Genomic DNA, 19,167 nt, shown 5'->3' with positions numbered 1-19,167 from the left:
TACATAAATTGGTGAGGATAACTTTTGATTAAAACATGCTATTTGAATAATTCTTTTTGCTACTGACATCTCTTGCAAAGGGGAAGTCAGGTGCAAAATTTGGACATTTGGCTTTTTGCCAACAGGGTTCAAGTACTAATATCTCACTGACTGTAACAGATAGTGGGGAATTGTTTGCGGCATTAGTACTACTGCAATTGAAGGCACTGTTTGAACCTGTTGGCATACTGCAAAAAGGAAAAAAGAGATTCAGTATCTAATTAGAATGTTTAGAAAGAATAAATAAATGTATATGTTGTGGAGATCGGCTGGACCGAGGCTCCCTATAGTGTCCTAGCCCATACATTGTCCACGATGGGTTTAGCAGAGTCATGGGATGGTAAATTAAGGGTTAAATCTTACATACCACAACACAGAAGTTGAAAGCTGTAGAGGCTGCGCACGCCGTAAAGGGTCAGAATACAAAACACGTCGTTTTAAAACAAGCAGAAAGCACGGAGGAAAAAAAAAGGAAGTAGCTACGCAGTTATATAAAGTTTTCCTTTTATTACACAAGACGCCGGATTTAACACTTAAGATGAAATGTACAGTCCTTTAAATACAGACTTATTAAAGTCTGTCTTCAAAACAAAAAAAAACGTTGATTGAAAAAGACGCAGCAGGATGTTTTGACATCCCAAAACAAACACCAGTATCAACACATTAGCAAAATGATTTCTTAGGAAATCAAAGGGGAAACTTTTATAAAAAGAGGAAAGGGGGCAAGGACAAAGAGGGAGTTACATACAGAGAAAGAGGATTTCTTAAAGAAAGGAATCTTAAGGGAAATTGTCTCGCCTTATAATACTCCCAGTAAAAAAAAAAAAGGCAAATGGTGACTATAGGTTTGTACAAGACCTAAGGGACATCAATAGCCTAGTGGTACCAATTGCCCAAGTAGTGCCTGATGTGTCATCAATACTTACCGCCATACCATGCGATGCAGAGTATTTTTACTGTGATTAATTTAAAGAATGTTTTTTTTCATCCCTGTAGAGGAGGAGACACGGTCACTGTACTCCGAGTCACCCTTGGGCCCTGGACTGCCCCTCATGGTTCTGTACTGTTGCAGTATGTTGGTGATTTTTTGATTTGTAGTTTTTCAGAGGAGGACTGCCGAGCTGATAGCCTATCTTTAATGAAATGGTTACATGTATGTGGTTACAAAATGTTTAAGAAAAAGTTACAATGTTGTCAAAAAAAAAAAAAAAAAACAGTTGAGAATTTGTGCTCACAAAAGGAGAAAGAAGAGTCAGTCATAAAAGAGCTGTGGCTCTGAATGGGTCTGCCCCGCCCATTTAATAGGAAGGACATGCTCACCTTCCTAGGTATGATTGGTTACTGCTGCCAATGGATACCTGACTGCTCTTTCAATGACAATATATTGAGACAAGCAATGTTTTTGAAGCAATGTCTCTAAAATGTCTGATACTGTAAAATGGTCTGATGAAATGTTAAATGTTTTTGCCATGTTTTGCCATGTTTTGCCATGTTGAAATGTATAATGGTTACCAGCCCGAGCCTCAGGCCTCCTTGAATATGGCAAAATGTTTCACTTGTTTGCCAGGGAAAATTGCAGAACCATGGCGGGAGTACTGGCCCAGGAATATAGTGGGAGACTGTGCCCTGTAGTTTTTTCCTCAAAGATGGTCCCGATGCGCTCAAGCGTCCTGATCTATGGTGGTTGAGATGGTCACTTCTTTCACTCTGGGACATGACGCCACACTTCACATCACTTACAATGTGTCAATCATGTTGAAAAATGTACATACACAGCACATGTCTGCTCAGAGTTTGAGCGGATATGAGGTGATTTTAAATGCCCTTTTAGTATTAAGCAGGTCTGGCTGACCCTGCTGCTAAATAAGCTGCTATCTCACAGACAGCAGACATCCAAATTGTTATGCTGATACCTGTCCTATCCCCTTTTGAAAAGTCACTTGCAGATCTCCAGGATTATGCATCAAATTATGAGTTAAGGGACTGGAATGGAAAGGGTGTGTAGAGGGATCCAAGGTCTGGATTTCTCTGCAAAGAGGGGAAACCATGTATACCAACAGCAAGTGCATTCACAGTACCACGGAATAGGCCACGCAGGTATACAAGTCACGGCTGATTTCACATACAGGCCCAAACTAGGCAAAAGACAGGAATATCTTTTGATAATTGTGGACATGTTCTCTAATGGTCCAGCTTTTATAGCCAGGGTCTGCCAGGACTTGGTAAAAACTCTCAAGATAGAATGGAAGTTTCACATTCCCTACCACCCTCCAAGTTCAAGAATAGTAGAAAGGATGAACAGAACAATAAAAGACAAGATAAGAAAGGCCCATAGGCCAGAGCACCTTTAATGGTAGAAAAGGAAGATTTAGACTTAATACAGGAAGAATATGTAAGAAAACTGGTTGAAATATTGGATACAGTCAAAGAAATGTTGCTCGCACCTCTCTTTTTTTCTTCACAGGAAGCTACTTACCTCTTCAAGGAGGGAGACCCCGTGGTGGTCCAACAGCTGAACAGAAATAAGAAGCAAGAGTATCCTTCTGGACCTCCTACTTTGGTGATTGCAGTGATCAGAACGGCTATCTTGGTGGAAAACTGCTAGTCCGGGATCCATGCCAGTCGAGTGAAAAAGGTTGCCCAAAGCTCCAAGAGTAGGAAGGAGATCCTTAATACAGGAGGCCTTCAAGCAGAAGTCCAAGCAGATGAAGGAGGAGTTCCTGGAAAAGCAGGTCCGGCCAGAGAAGATGACCTCGCTTATTTCACTACAGACTTCTGGCAAAACATTTTGCTTCCTGTTCCTGATCACCCTGATGGTGTTCCCGCCCACTTGGATCATCACCAACTGTATCTACCACCCTGAAGATTTGGGTGGCATTAAAAGTATTTCTGGAAACACACAAACATAGGAGAACATTACAGTGATACAAGTTAGAAACAAGAGAGACATTGAGGATAATTTTGCTGATAAAATGCTTTTGCTAAAATTCAAATATGCTTATGTTCAGAAATCAGGATTTCAGAAATGTTGGATTTGTGGCAAATTGCACCTTAGCACTGTTAGGATACCCCTAATGGCTATACCTTTAAATATTACTCCCCTTTTAAAAGGAAATATTCCCCTTGACCTTTTGAATGTCAGCAGAAGAACTAATGACACCATTTCCTTTCACATCATCAATAGAAGTCATAATCCTACCTGGTGTTTCAATTTAGGGAATTCTACTAGAAATGCTCATACCTGTAGTCAATTTGTTTTGAATATTTCTAATTGCTATGCCCCTAGTGGGAAGTTTTGTTCTTTATATCAAACATACCACGTTAAGGTCAGAGTACGGGCTGATTTTGAAAAGATTCTTGCCTCTGAAGATGAAAGTAGTAAACCTGTACAGCATTTGTTTCAGGTTTTAGCAATAGTTACAGCAGTAGATCAAGAGTCTGCTGTGAATATGCCCTTCTCGTTTGGTAACCACACTTATGTTTGTTGTGGAAAGACTTGTTATCCCTGGATTCCACAAGAGGTCCAAGGCTGGTGTTACCTGACCTCACTGGTGCCCATAATGGGGGTGATAGGTGATAGTGATGGGAGTCATTTACTTGAAGCTAGTATACACCCCAAGGTATCCATTAAAACATCGTAACAAGAGAGAGTTATTCCTTGAAAAGCATATGGCCTGGGCATGATTCCCTTCCTGGACAGGATGGGGAATAGATTTGATGAAAAGGTTAAATAATTATTCAGGAATTATTGATGAGATTATGGAAAAGAACTCTGATGACATTTCTAACTTAATGTTGAAACTAGGGCTATTAGAAAACAACTAGAATTGCATGACTTAGCCATTGAGAGCATAAGTTCAGCCCTTACAGGATTTTGTGAAATGACTGAGGATTATGACTGTTGTACTTGGGTACACAATACCAGTATAGAGGTACCAGACTATTATGATGTGATAGCATAGCATAGAAAAGAGGTGGCCAAGCTGCAACAAGAGGCTTGCAACATAGCCCAGACCTTGAGACCTTTTGGAAATGTTAATTTTGGATTTGGAGGGATATTCTCTTGGATATTCTTTTTCCTTTTCCTTTATCTCGTGTACAAGCTTATTATGTGCCTTATTAATAGAGCCATTCGCATTTCAGATCCCTCATCTCCCAATAAAACGTATCTCAGTATGTATCATCAGAAGTAGGCTGAGAATACCACCATGATAAGGAAGTGAGATCATACATATATATATATATATACATGTGTGAACAAAGAGGGGATTGTAAGGATATTTTAGCTTGCTGTCCACCATTTTAGCTATAAGAATATGTATCCATCTTAGGATAATATGTATATGTGACGTCTATCAAAAGTTAGTTTCAAATTCTTGTAAATCATATGATTTCCCCGAAATGACGCATGAAGTTCTTTCTTGTTTACAGTTTCTGTATGAAGAAATTATGTTCTATTTTGGTTAGTTGTATGTCTGTAAATTTAGCATATATTAATGAAGGGGTTGGACTTTTGTTGTGATGTCATGTTGGTTATATAAGTGAAAATAGGGAAGTAAAGGATTGGATCATTTTGAATTGCATGCCTTGTGTGTGTCATAATTTCTTGTCGGAATGATCTCCAGATCTGAATGGGTTTTTGAGGTACACTCTAATCAGGATATCATACGAGGGTTCACTTGCTTTCAGAACATACATGTACCCCAACACATGGAATGTTGTAATCTCTTGTATTTTCTATTTTCTGGTCTGTTTATGCCTAATTTTAAGAGGGGGGCCCTCCCCTGAGCTTGGCATACCTCACCATCGATTGCTTCAAACCTGCACTACCTCCTCAGGGGATCCCCCCCCTAGACTACTCTCCCTTCCTATCCTGTACCCCCTCCCCCCCATCCATCTTTCCTCTCCCCTAAAATCCCTATCCCCACCCCCCGTTGCTACCACCCTGCCCCTAAGTGAGGAGCTTGCAATCGATGGGAGCTATGCTAACTAGATAGGTAAGACCTCATGTGGAAAAAAGTGAAGTCCACAACTCACGTTATGTATTTCCTTATACGATATACTGCCTTATTAATGTTTATAATTTGTTGTTGCTTAGAGAAGTTTAAGTTCATGTTTGCCAGCTTAGTTCATATGTCTTCAGGGGCTCTGAGGCGCTTTGATGGCTCTCAAAAGGTAGATAGCACATCTACAAAGGGGTCCTTATACAAACCCCTCAACCAAAACGCTTTTAAATATCAACTATGTCACAGTCTGCACTTGGGAGTCACCTAAAGTTTGTCTCGTGGAATGTTAAGGGGCTCCGCTCCCCAGACAAACGTATGTCTATCCTCAGACACTTGCGTCGTCTCCGGGCAGATGTGGCTCTACTTCAGGAGACACATCTGGCTGCAGACGACCTACAGCGTCTTCGTAAACTGTGGGTGAGCTCTGTTTATGGCTCGCCAGCAGTAGGCCGTAAAGCGGGTGTTGCAATCCTTCTGCACAAGAATTTACAGCACACTGTCAGAGACGTCAAGATTGACTCGGAAGGACGGAAACTGACTCTACATCTGACTATAGATGACAAACCTGTAGCACTTACCAACATCTATGCTCCCAATTCTCCTGACACCTCCTTCTTTCAGGACCTAGTGAAATGGGTGCTAACCACACCAGAGACGCTACACCTATTGGGTGGGGATTTTAATTCAGTCATGTCCTCCCTAGCTGATCGCACAGGTTCCCCTACACATAGATCACACACCCATACCCCCTCATCATCTGCATCTACCCTACTGTCACAAGCCGTCGCCTCCATGCACTTTGTGGATGTCTGGCGCTTAATGCACCCAACGGATCGGGAATACACCTTTTTTTGGCCCCCGCACAATACGTTTTCACATATAGACTATTTCTTTGCCTCCCCCGCCCTAAGCTCCATAATAAACGCACCAGACATACAAGACGCAGTGATCTCAGACCATAGCCCAATAGTGGTTCATCTAACCCAAACAGCTCGCTCCTCTCCCTCTCCTACCTGGCGCTTCCCCTCCTATTTAGTCGGCAATGAGGACTTTCAACATACATTATATTGTGCCTGGGAGGAATACATCTCCACTAATGGAGCTCACATTACAGACCCTAACCTATTCTGGGAAGCAGGTTTAAAACACAGTTTAAAAAAAGAGCCAAGCAACAATATACTGAGTCAAGCGAAACCCTACGCTTGGCACATAAACAGCTCACATTAAACCGCACCACAGAGAACATACAAAAATGGAGACAAGCCAAAGACACCTTTGACCTCTGGGCAGAACAACATGAAGCGGCCAAAACGTCATATTCTCAGCTACATTTTCATAGATTCGGAAACAAGGCTGGTAGGCTCCTGGCCAAGATGTCCTCAGGCCCCAGACGTCCTACCCGTATTATGGCTCTTAGAGCTAAGACAAGCTCTCTGGTCACCTCCCCAGCCGACATTAGCAACCTACTCGTGGAATATTACACTAAATTATACAAAGCCGACCCAACTGACTTACCTACCACTGACTTACTGCTCAACAAAATACGTCTACCCAAACTCCGTCACACACAATTAGAGACGATTAATGCCCCCATTACTGTTGATGATATTCGATCTACGATCAAAGACATGGCCTCGGCCAAAGCCCCGGGACCCGACGGATACACCGCCGAATTCTATAAAATGACCAGGGAATTCATCCCGAACACCTTAAAACATGTATACGCAGCTATGTGGGACAGAGGGCCCTATCTTCCCACGGGGACACAGGCCCACATAAAACTAATCTCTAAGAAAGGGAAAGATCCCCTATTACCGGGCTCGTACCGACCGATATCATTAATCAATGTCGATGTCAAAATCCTATCCAAAATAATTGCGACGCGACTGGCTCCCCTACTACCATCATTATTACACCCAGCCCAATCTGGCTTCGTCTCGGGCAGATCGGCCACCCTAAACATTCGCAAAGTGTTAATGGCTCTGGAATATGCCAAAACTCACCCCAACCAAGACATTGCCATCATGTCATTAGACGCTGAAAAGGCCTTTGACAACATCAGTTTCTCTTGGCTCTTCAGAGTGATGACACAATTCGGATTCTCAGGACCGATTATGCGACTTCTTTCACAAATGTACGCATCCCCTACCGCACGTCTTGTAACCCCTGACTTTATCTCAGACATGATCCCATTAACAAAAGGAACGAGACAGGGCTGCCCCCTGTCTCCACTCCTGTTCAATCTAGCAATCGAACCCCTGTCCAGAATACTAAATTCAACTGATGGAATCAGTGGCATCACTCTGGAGAACCACACTCTTCGTTCGGCGCTATTTGCAGACGACATACTATTGTTCTCCACCGATCCCATAACAGACTTTGACAGACTCAAACAACTTTTTTCAGACTTCAGACTTTGCTCAGGATTTAGAATCAATTTTGATAAAAGCGAAATCCTACCATTACACCCCCATCTCTCCAGTAAATGGAAACATCTATCCCCCCTGGCCATAGCCAACCAACACATTACATACCTGGGCATTAAAATAGGACGTGAACCATCATCTCTGTACTCTTTAAATTACCCCCCATTGATAACCAAAATTGTGAAGGAGTTGGAGGCTTGGGGGTCCTTGCCTCTCTCGCTCTTTGGGAGATGCCACCTTTTCAAAATGGTGTCTTTCGCACGCCCACTTTACCCAATGCAGACCATACCTCTTCTAATTAAGCATTCAGACATCCAAAAACTCCAGAAGGCCCTAACTGCCTTTATATGGTCTCACAAGAAACCTCGCATAGCGCTACAGAAATTATGTCTCCCGAAGGGCGAGGGCGGAGCGGGATTACCCAATATGCGTTTTTACAACCTGGCATGTTTACTTAGACAGGGCTTAGACTGGCTAACTGGTGGGTCTAAATATTCTAACCTATCCTTAGAAGAGGCTATGGTGCACCCATATGACCTCTCGGCCATCCTTCATTCTAATCCCAATACATTACCCCCCCACCTCAAAACAAGTGTAATCATTAAGGACACGGTCATTGCATGGAGAGAACTAAGAAAATTGCTCAAAGTACCATCCAGCATCTCCAAATACCTCAAAATACAAGGGAACCCTATGTTCCTTCCATCTATCATCCATAAAGCTTTTGACCAATGGAAACTTAAAGGCCTCACAGATGTCTCGTCTCTCTATCTCAACAAATCGGGCAAATTCAAACCATTTCAAACCCTGATGAGGGAGTACTCCCTACCACCAACTCATGTCTTCTTCTACCACCAACTCATCAGCTATCTTAAATCCTGCTCGGGACCTAGCACCAACCCACTTGAAACATCCTGCATTGATACTCTCATCAAAAGCAATAACTACTCCATCTCCAATATTTACTCTTGTCTCATACAACACCAAACACGGAAGTATGCCCTCAAACCCTTTCAAAAGTGGTCACACGTATTAGATGACGAATCTCTGCCAGAAAAAATCCTTGAGGGGTACAAGACAGTCCGTAACCTTACTATTTCTGAATCTTGGAGAGAGACACAATTCAAGATCATTCACAGAGCTTATTTCCCTTTTCGCTTCAACAAGAAAGACCCCACCCAAGCACAATGTTCCTGGTGTAACTTACCTCGCCCCACTTTACTGCACAGGCTTTGGGACTGCAACAAGATTGATGCTTACTGGACTAAGGTGATCACCTACATCAACGAAGTCCAAAAAACTCAGTGCACCAAAGACCGCCTATTATGCCTGTTCAGCATACCCCCTTCATCCTCATCGCCAACGGCGGTCTCACAAAATATTCCACACTGGGCTCACCTATGTCTCCTAGTGGCCCGCAGGACTATTATGTCTCACTGGATATCAGCTACTCCTCCTACCCTAACAATGTTTAAAAAAGCCCTGGCATCACTTTTCCACCTAGAGAGACTGGACACCATCACCCTTAATCTCCGATCGACTTCCCGTTTTTTCAAAAGATGGAGGAAATACATTGAAGCCACATTCGCCTCACAGGCTCTGATCGAGATAATGAACCCATTTCGCTACACGAAATGGTACTTGACAAAAGATCTCACCAACTCTCTTGGCCGACTCAAAATACCCCCCACCCCAGATTCCTTTACTTTTAACCCACCGTAGGATATCCACAAACCCATTGTGCCCCTTGGCATCCACCCCCCCCACGTTTATTCAAACGCTGCCTCCACTCCTGAAGGTATTTAGATGTTAAGATTTCATATGTCAAGCAAAGTTACGCCCTATAGTGTTGATGAGATGGCAAACATGAACTCCCCTGTCTTCCCTTTCCCCTAATTTTCTTTTATTCTTATGTTTTCTGTTACTTCTCCCTTGCTCTAACCGATATGACAAGCTTGTATTTCAACTATTATGAGAAGTCATTGAATGTTATAGACTGTAACGGATAATACCCTGTAACTTTTGTTACACTAAGCTTTTATACTTTTGTATGTTATAAAACCCAATAAATATTTTTCAAAAAAATAAATCATTCGGTTACATCAGCATCAGGTGCTTGGTAGCATGTGATCCAAGACTGATTTATGAAGGTCAGGCGATCGACCCGATTCGGTGGACAGGCGCACCTTGTGATCGGTTACAAAGCCTCCAGCAGCACTGAATGTGCGTTCCGAAAGAACGCTGGATGCAGGACAGGCCAGTAGCTCAATTGCATACTGTGCAAGCTCTGGCCAGTGATCCATCCTCAAGACCCAGTAACCCAGAGGATTTTCGGTGGGAAAGGTGTCCAAGTCCGATCTTGCCCCTAGGTAATCCTGCACCATGTAAATCAGATGCTGGCGATGGTTGCTGGAACTGATCAGACCTTGGGGCTGCGGACTAAAAAATTGTCTGAACGCATCGGTCAGACGTCCACCTTCTCCACCGCTCCTTCTGTGACTGACCGAAGCCTCAGCAACACGTTGTCCAGGAGAACCAGGAAATTGTAAACTCCCAGGCTCTGGAAACACGTTGCACAAACCTTTCTGCAAGGCCTCAAGATGTTTCATCCTCTGCTCCCTCTGCGATGGCAAGATAAGGTCCGCAACCTTACCCTTGTAACGTGGATCAAGTAGGGTTGCCATCCAGTAATCATCCCTCCCCTTGATACCACAAATACGAGGATCCTTCTGCAGGATCAGAGAGGCCATGCAGCATAGGTTTGCTGAGGCATTCGGTCCAGAGTCCTCTGAGTCACTAAGGACGACATGATCCGCAGCCACCTCCTCCCAGCCATGTACAAGTCCATGGGTTTCGTCAGACTGTAAATGATCCCTTGAAGACTGCTGCTGATGCTGAGTGCCAGGCTCCACCTCCATGCTGACACAATCCTCCTCCTCGTCCTCTTCCTGTGTGATTGGCGGGCACACAGGAACACTGTCTGGATAAAGGGGGCCTTGAGAGGTAAGGTAGTCCTCCTCTTCCTCCCTCTGTTCTGCCTCAAGTGCCCTGTCCATTATTCCACGCAGCGTGTGCTCCAACAGGTGGACAAGAGGGACAGTGTCACTGATGCATGCACTATCACTGCTCACCATCCTTGTGGCCTCCTCAAATGATGACAGGACAGTGCATGCATCCCTGATCATAGCCCACTGGCGTGGAGAAAAAAAAACAAGGTCCCCTGACCCTGTCCAGGTGCCATAGTCGCATAGGTACTCATTGATGGCTCTCTGCTGCGTGTGCAGCTGCTGCAGCATGGCTAACGTTGAGTTCCACCTGGTGGGCATGTCACAGATTAGGCGGTTCTTGCGCAGGTTAAATTCCTTTTGGAGGTCAGCCAGCCCAGCACTGGCATTATATGACCTACAGAAATGCACACAGACTTTCCTGGCCCGCCTCAGGACATCCTGTAAGTCTGGGTACCTGCCCAAGAACCGGTGCACCACCAAGTTAAGAACGTGAGCCAAACAGGGCACATGGGTCAGTTGTCCCTGTCGGAGGGTGGAGAGGAGGTTGGTGCCATTGTCGCAAACCACCATACCTGCCTTAAGCTGGCGTGGCATCAACCACCTCTAAAACTGCCCCTGCAGAGCTGACAGGATCTCTGCTCCAGTGTGGCTCCTGTCCCCCAAGCACACAAGCTCAAAAACCACATGACATCTTTTTGCCTGCGTGCTTGCGTAGCCCCTTGAACACCTAAGGAGCACCGCCGGTTCCGAGGACAAATCAGCACAGGAAGAGGCCATGGAGAAGGAAGAAGAGGAGGGGGTGGAGGAGAGAGGTGTGGCAGGATCACCACTAGTAGAATTTTGGAGGCGTGGTGGTGGAACAACCTCCAACACTACTGCACCCTGTCCTGCATCCTTTCCAGCTGTCAGAAGAGTCACCCAGTGTGCGGTGAAAGATAGGTAACGTCCCTGTCCATGCCTGCTCGACCATGAGTCAGCGGTAATATGCACCGCTGACCGCCCTGTCCAGCGAGGCCAAGACATTGCCTTCCACATGCCAGTGGAGAGCCGGAATCGCCTTCTGTGAGAAAAAGTGGCATTTGGAAACCTGCCACTGAGGAACCGCACATTCCACAAACTCACGGAAGGGGGCAGAGTCTACCAACTGAAAAGCTAGCATTCAACCACTGGGCATGTGGATGGCTGGGAGCGAATTTCTTTAGGCGGTGTAGCAGCTGGAGCAGGGAAATTTGCCTGGTACAATCTGACGTCGGTGTAGCGATAGCAAATTGCCCGCAAGTACTTAGCTGTGACACACCTAATTCTACACCTTCATTCCTCTCGGTGCAAGTTTCAGAGAGGACTGAAGGTGTAGTGGGTTTGGAGAGCCCAGCTGATGAGGAGCAAGGAGAGGTCCGCTTTGTTCTTTGGTGTGGGTCTTTTAGGTACGCTTGCCAACGAACTGCATGGCAGATCAACATATGTCTGGTCAAGCATGTGGTGCCCAAGTGGGTGATGTTTTGGCCACGCGAGATACGCTTGAGACATATTTTGCAAATAGCAGCGGTGGGATCTGATGCACTCGTCTCAAAAAAGGCCCACACCAAAGAACTTTTGGAATAACGCGCAGAGACAGCAGCGCCCTGCACATGCGGAGCTCTGCGGTGTGATGCAATCGGTGTGCTGCCCTTAAGCTGGCCCCTGGAGGGCATCCTGCCTCGTTGGAGATGTACCTCCTCCTCCTCCTTCTCCTCTCTCCTATCAGGCACCCATGTGGAGTCAGTGACCTCATCATCCCCTCCCTTCTCATCACTGGAGCAAAGCTGGCAGTATGCTGCAGCTGGGGGAACATGACTGCCAGATTGCTGTCCTTCTTGGGCACCCCCTCTCTCTGGGCTCACGTTACTGCCTTCCTCTAGCTGGGTACCATCATCGGAGCCTTCAAAATGCTGGGCATCCTCCTGGAGCATGTACCCAACACTGTGGTCAAACAGTTCGGGGGACTCCTCAGGAGGACATGGTGGGGCTAGGGAAGGAGTGACTGATGCCATTGAGCCGAGGGAAGAGGCCGCTTTGGCAGCTGCTTTGCAAGACAAAGTACCCTGAGCCTGGGTGAGAGAGGATGAGGATGATTTGGTCATCCACTCTATCGAGTCTTCCGCATTTTGCGGCTCAACACGGCCAGCTGCCAAAAAAAGGACAAGCGTGTCCCACGGCCATGTGCTGATGAGGATGGACCGTCTCCACGACCAGCACTGTTGCCTCTAAACACAGAGCCTGCTTGGCCTCTTTTATTGGCTTGTGACTGTCTGCCTCTCCTTGTTGGCCTTCCAGACATACTAATGGCCTGCAGTGAGATGTAGCTCCACAAAGCTGGGATGTATATATATACTGATACTGCAGCTAGCAGAATCAACTGCCTGCCTGTGGTACTAATAGGATCAGAAGAACACCACCAATTTTCTTCAGGTAGCTTTAGGTGCACACTGTGCAGAGGACACAGTACACTAACTGTAAATACTGTAGCTGCCTGCCTGTGGTATTAATAGGAGCAGAACAACAGCAATTGTCTTCAGGAAGCTTTAGGTGCAAACTGTGCAGAGGATGCACTACACTAACTGTAAATACTGTAGCTGCCTGCCTGTGGTATTAATAGGATCAGAAGAGCACCACTAATTTTCTTCAGGTAGCTTTAGGTGCACACTGTGCAGAGGACACAGTGCACTAACTGTAAATACTGTAGCTGCCTGCCTGTGGTATTGATATGAGCAGAACAACAGCAATTGTCTCCAGGTAGCTTTAGGTGCACACTGTGCAGAGGACGCACTACACTAACTGTAAATACTGTAGCTGCCTGCCTGTGGTATTAATAGGATCAGAAGAACACCACTAAATTTCTTCAGGTAGCTTTAGGTGCACACTGTGCAGAGGACGCACTACACTAACTGTAAATACTGTAGCTAATAGTTATCATTGAGAATCATGGGGTACAACTTGTCAAGCAACTCGGAGGTCCAAAGTCGCCCAACTGTGAAACAAGTCATATATATTTTAATAGAAAGGAGCTCTCTTTTATACTTGCATTTACATCAGCAGAACAAATGCAGGAAGTGATGTGTGCACATGGGCCAGAAGCAAATGTGTAGGGATGCCAAACAAATCAATGAACCCCGCCCACACCAAATCTAACTACCACATCCACCCCTGCATTGATTAAGAACAAGTACATACCATACCCTTATCCGGAAAATGAGCAGCACCTCCTCTTTGCTAAAGAGGGACCTCGCCATGTCCACCTAGATGGAGCTTTTGACCAGCACAGGGACTTCCGGGTGATTACAGTGACTTATTTCTGGTTTGGAAGGCGAAATCACACTCTTTTGATCGCTGCTGCAAATATTTGATCGCAACCACTATTAGAATTTTATTATTTGCAGATATGCAAATTTGTATTTCTACTTATGATATTTAAAGGCTTTCGATAAGAAATGGTGTCCCTGGGTTAGCAGTGGAAGGAAATCATTCAGCTGAAATCACACACTTTCATTCCCGCATGTCAGCCCCGACTGCAGGGGGAATTTCAGAGACATCTGTGCAAGTTTCTGCACTGATATCAATACAAATTGCACCCCAAAGTCACACCAATTAAAACAGTGCAATTGTCACCGCTTGCACATGTCAAATCGTACCAATGTGAACTAAAGCTGACACATACTACACTGCCTAGCCACCAGCTGAATTCATTACCTGCAATTCTCCACAGCTGTTATAGATAAAGATTCCACCTTTATCATTAACTTGCAGTTGTGCAGAAGCCTAGGTTTACAGTGGAGCGATTTGAGAGATCAAATCGCATGACTCTTGGCAGCAATGGCACTGTTCCAATCGATGCAACATTTTTGTTGTGGCACCGCACCAATTTTCTAAAGTAGTTCCTGCACTACTTTTGCCGATTTCAGGTGCGACGTCAATAGACATTTGTGCATGAAGCCACACAGATGTCTATCAAGTAGCACCTGAAATCACGCTGACCTTGCTACTTTGAAATTGTGCTGTGAACCAGGGAAAAGATTATTTTTCTGGTGCACAAATACATATTGAAATAAAATATAAGATATTGCATTTTCCCAAAACTACCCCCTACAAAAACTAAAGAGAAAAATGGAAAAAAAAAAAAACACACACACACACACACGCTCAATAATGTACGTTTATTTTACCAGCAGAAAAAAAAAAATTACATTCATTTACTTGCTTCAAAAAAATTTGGGCAGGATATATGGTGCTACATTTAGCAATGGGATTTTAAGGGCCCTGCTCATAGGAGCTTACAATCTAAAATTTGACAAAACCTTAGAGTGGACACCGCTTTAATTTCAGTGTATAATGGGCAACACAGCACATTTTTATCTGCAAGATTATAGAAACAAACTTAACAGTCATTCTTACAAAGCATTCCAAAGCATTCCAACATAATATTAAAAGACTTATTCAAAACACCCACCACCAGCCCACAATCCACACATACATACATTGGTGACCATGTTCTGCTGGGAGCTGCATTTCGGTGTACACGATTAAACAAGATCAAAAAGAGTAGGTCAGCAGATGCTTCCAAACGATGTTTGCATGATCAGACAGGAACAATACACACACAACACTGACAGCATGGCCACATAAACCCACTTTTGATTGAAAAAATGCACAAGAATTTCATCAAAACTCCCAATTACATTCCTTCTCCCCCCACAAATCACAGCAAAAATCTGACCTTCTCAGGCCAAACAAACCCCCCTACTGCAGGCCTTTATATAAGAGAGGTTGTATTGTTAGCACACTAACACACCCAATAGAAGTACACACCCACCAGTAACTTTCAATCTGTCTCTTCAAGTATGTCTAAAGTGATTGCACCTGATGAGCAGGAACACATAATAGTATTCGCAACTGTGTTAGCCCTTGGCTATGTGCATCAAATCTCCAACTACAGGACAAAGATCAAAGTCCATTTGCATCCACATAAACAAAGCCACAGTTTTCTAAGCATACGTACCCGTGCAGTGTAAACCCTAAAATTTGAAATGTCCAAGTCCCTGGGCATGATTAGTGCTAATAAACATTAACATCAGTCCCTGGCTGCAATGAGCTTCCAATCTAAAGTCCAAAATTAATTTTCTTACATTAGAACCTATTTCAACATGAGACAAATAACATGCCAGCATGTCTTTGGATTGTGGTGAGAAACCTACACAGGGAGAACATATAAACTTCAACACAAGGATTAGCATGTTGGGGAATTGAACCAACATCCCAGGTGCTTGCTAGACAGAACTGCTACCCACTTAGCCACCAGGCAGCCTCACACATGTTCTCTGCATCTCTGTGGTGTGAACCAGCTCTAAGTCCATAGCCATGCTCAGTGTCACAAGCAATATACAATATATTGGCCTAAGTATTGGGATGCCTGCCTTTAAACGCACATGAACTGTAATGGCATCCCAGTATTAGTATTGGGTTCAAAACTAATTTGGACCACCCTTTGCAGCTATAACAGCTTCAACTCTTCTTGTCCACAAGGTTTAGGAGTGTGTCTATGGGAATGTTTGACCATTCTCCCAAGTGCATTTGTGAGGTCAGGCACTGCTGTTGGATGAGAAGGCCTGACCTACAGTCTCCTCTTTAATTCATCCCCAAGGTGTTCTGGTGGGTTGAGGTCAGGACTCTGTCCAGGCCAGTCAAATTCCTCCACCCCAAACTCCCTCATCCATGTCTTTATGGACCTTGCTTTGTGCACTGGTCCAAATGATTTGGTGGAGGGGGGATTATGATGTGGGGTTGTTTTTCAGGGGTTGGGCTTGGCCTCTTAGTTCCAGTTAAGGGAACTTTTAAGGCGTCAGCATACTAAGACATTTTGGACAATTTCATGCTCCCAACTTTGTGGGAACAGTTTGGGGAAAGCCCCTTCCTGTTCCAACATGACTGCGCACCAGTGCACAAAGCAAGGTCTACAAAGACATGGATGAGCAAGTTTGGGGTGGAGAAACTTGACTGGCCTGCACAGAGTCCTGGCCTCAACCTGATAGAACACCCTTTGGCTGAATTAGAGTAGAGACTGCGAGCCAGGCCTTCTCATCCAACATCAGTGCCTGGCCTCACAAATGCACTTCTGGAAGAATGATCAAACATTCCCATAGGCACACTAAACCTTGTGGACAGCCTTCCCAGAAGCTGTTCTAGCTGCAAAGGGTGGGCCAAATCAAATTTTAACCCTACGGACTAAGACTGGGCTGCCATTAAAGTTCATGTGTGTGTAAAGGCAGGCGTCCCAATACTTTTGGCTAAATAGTGTATCTGGAAAAAGACTTACAATGGTGGTGGAACCCTCCTACACATAAATACTACATTTAGACATAGTTATAGGACCTGGGAGATGAGACAACTTCTCTACATCTTCTCTTCTCTACGTCACGGGGAATGCCACAGGGAAGTCCCCGTCAAGTCCCTGTGCGTCAGAGGGGGGCGAGGTCACTGGGTGGCTCCGCCCCCCCCCCCGTTATTTAAGAACCGTCAGAAGAGGAGAAGCGTCACACAACGGGAGCCTCCCTCCATGCCATCATGGATGCGGAGCGGCCCGAGAAGAAGATGAAGACAAGAAGATGAAGACAAGAAGTTGAAGAGAAAAAGATGAAGAGAAAAAGATGAAGAGAGAAGCGTCACACAGCGGGAGCCTCCCATCCAATCATGGATTAGGAGCAGCCCGAAAAGAAGATGAAGATAAGAAGATGAAGATAAGAAGATGAAGAGAAGAAGATGCCGCGGAGGGAGATGCCGGACGAGAACACCAGAGAAAGAAGCAAAGGATCGGAGGAAGAAGAAGATGGAGGAAGAAACCAAAGGAAGATAGAAGAAAGAAGAAAGAAGATGGAAAAAAGAAGACTTTAAATAAAGGAATTGTCAAAAACTGTCTCTTGTCATTTTTAACATTTTTGACAGTTTTTGTGAAATGGTAGGGGTACTTTTTTACCCCCTTACCATTTCACACAGGGAGGACCGGGATCTGGGGGTCCCCTTGTTAAAGAGGGCTTCCAGATTCCGATAAGCCCCCCGCCTGCAGACCCCCACAACCACCGGCCAAGGGTTGTGGGGATGAGGCCCTTGTCTTCATCAACATGGGGACAAGGTGTTTTGGGGGGCTACCCCAAAGCACCCTCCCAATGTTGAGGGCATGTGGTCTGGTATGGTTCAGGAGGTAGGGCGCTCTCTCGTACCCCCCTCTTTTCCTGCGACCTGCCAGGTTGCGTGCTCGGATAAGGGTCTGGTATGGATTTTTGGGGGGACCCCACGCCAATTTTTGTTTTTAATTTTGGCGCGGGGTTCCCCTTAAAATTCATACCAGACTTGAAGGGTCTGGTATGAATTTTGAGGGGGACCCCTACATCATTTTTTTTTTATTTTGGCACGGGGTTCCCCTTAATATCCATACCAGACCTGAAGGGCCTGGTATGGAATTTAGGGGAACCCCCACACCAGTTTTTTTTTAAATTTTGGTTCAGGGTTCTCCTGTGGGGAAATCCCATGCAGTTTTTATCAATTAACTTTTATGTGTATTGTCGGACGGCAATGCATTAATAGCTGCGAGTAGTTTTAAATTACTTTTTTCCTTTGAAATGTCTGCTGTTTGCTGTCAGACTGTCCTAAACACGGGAAACATGCGCCCCTTTACAGGCATACTATAGACACCCCCCAGGTACGAAATTTATAGGAATATTACACTTTTATTGCTTGACTTTAAGCATTATTAAAATCACTGCTCCTGAAAAAACGTCCGTTTTTAAAACTTTTTTTTACATTGATATATGTGCCCTGGGGCAGGACCCAGGTCCCCAAACACTTTTTAGGACAATACCATGCAAATTAGCCTTTAAAAGGAGCACTTTTGATTTTGAACGTTCGAGTCCCATAGACTTCAATGGGGTTCTAACGTTTGTGCGAAGTTTTGGTCTGTTCGCAAGTTCCGCTCATCCCTACCCCTGAGCCATAATTGGCCAAAGCCACCCTGGCTTTGGCCAATTACGGCTCTCTGTACAGATGGTGCTGTGATTGGCCAAGCATGCGGGTCATAGTGCATGCTTGGCCAATCATCAGCCAGCAATGCACTGCGATGCCGCAGTGAATTATGGGCCGTGACGCGCCACTCAAATTTGGCGCGAACGGCCCATATTGTTCGTAATTCGTCGAACGAACAGGCAATGTTCGGGTCGAATATGCGTTCGATTCGAACACGAAGCTCATCCCTACTCACCACCTACAACAACCAGGCTGACACGATGTGGTGGCAGAGCCAGACCATGCTGGCCGGGATCCAGTACCTGCACTACATCAACTTCACCCTGCACCTCGGTAAATGACAACACCCAATACCTGCACACAGGGGCCCCATACCTGAGCTACCCCAATACACCCACTTAGGGATAGAGACACCCATTACCAGACCATGGTGGCTGGGATCCAGGACTTGCACTCCATCAACCTCACCCTGCACTCACCACATACCCCCCAACACCACACCTACCTGTTCACAGAGGCCCCCATTACCCCCAACACCCCACCTACCCTACCTATCTCCACCATACCCCAACCCCATACCTCCTGTGACACTTCCCCCTCCTGTCCTGCTGCCCCCCACCTGTCCCGCTGTCCCCCTCCTGT

At 45.2% G+C, this 19,167-nt stretch overlaps 1 protein-coding gene across 1 annotated transcript in view; it reads right to left on the bottom strand.

Moving 5' to 3' along the window:
* Positions 1 to 1,471: 1,471 nt before the first annotated feature.
* ICOS (inducible T cell costimulator) overlaps positions 1,472 to 19,167 on the bottom strand; it is a 72,988-nt gene continuing 55,292 nt past the window's right edge. Inside the window, exon 5 of the mRNA XM_073633361.1 lies at positions 1,472 to 2,928. The gene's annotated coding sequence lies outside the window, so the exon portion shown is untranslated. The remainder of the gene's footprint in view (positions 2,929 to 19,167) is intronic.

This window comes from Aquarana catesbeiana, linkage group LG06 (genome assembly GCF_042186555.1).
Source record: "Aquarana catesbeiana isolate 2022-GZ linkage group LG06, ASM4218655v1, whole genome shotgun sequence".
Lineage (NCBI taxonomy): Eukaryota > Metazoa > Chordata > Amphibia > Anura > Ranidae > Aquarana > Aquarana catesbeiana.
Note: the sequence above shows the minus strand (reverse complement) of the source record. Positions and strands in the feature narration are given on the sequence as shown.